The following is a 261-nucleotide window of genomic DNA, read 5'->3' as shown; positions in this document are numbered from 1 at the left end:
CCCCTCCCTCCCCGTGGGGTGTCTGTCCCTCCTGTCATGGGGGTCTGTGGGGTTTGCCCCCCTCCCCGTGGGATGTGTGGGGTCTCCTCCCCGTAAGGTGTGTGGGACCTGCCCCTCATGAGGTATCTCTGCCCCCCATCCCGGCCCCACGCCCCCAGCGGGGTATCTCCGCTCCCCCGTGTGTTTTGGGGCTTGTCTCCTGTCAGTCCTCAGCCTGGACTAAAGGCCGGGCGTGCAGGAAGAAGGCGGCGGGCACAGACG

This window comes from Fulmarus glacialis, unplaced genomic scaffold (assembly GCF_000690835.1).
Source record: "Fulmarus glacialis isolate BGI_N327 unplaced genomic scaffold, ASM69083v1 scaffold21908, whole genome shotgun sequence".
NCBI lineage: Eukaryota > Metazoa > Chordata > Aves > Procellariiformes > Procellariidae > Fulmarus > Fulmarus glacialis.
Note: the sequence above shows the minus strand (reverse complement) of the source record.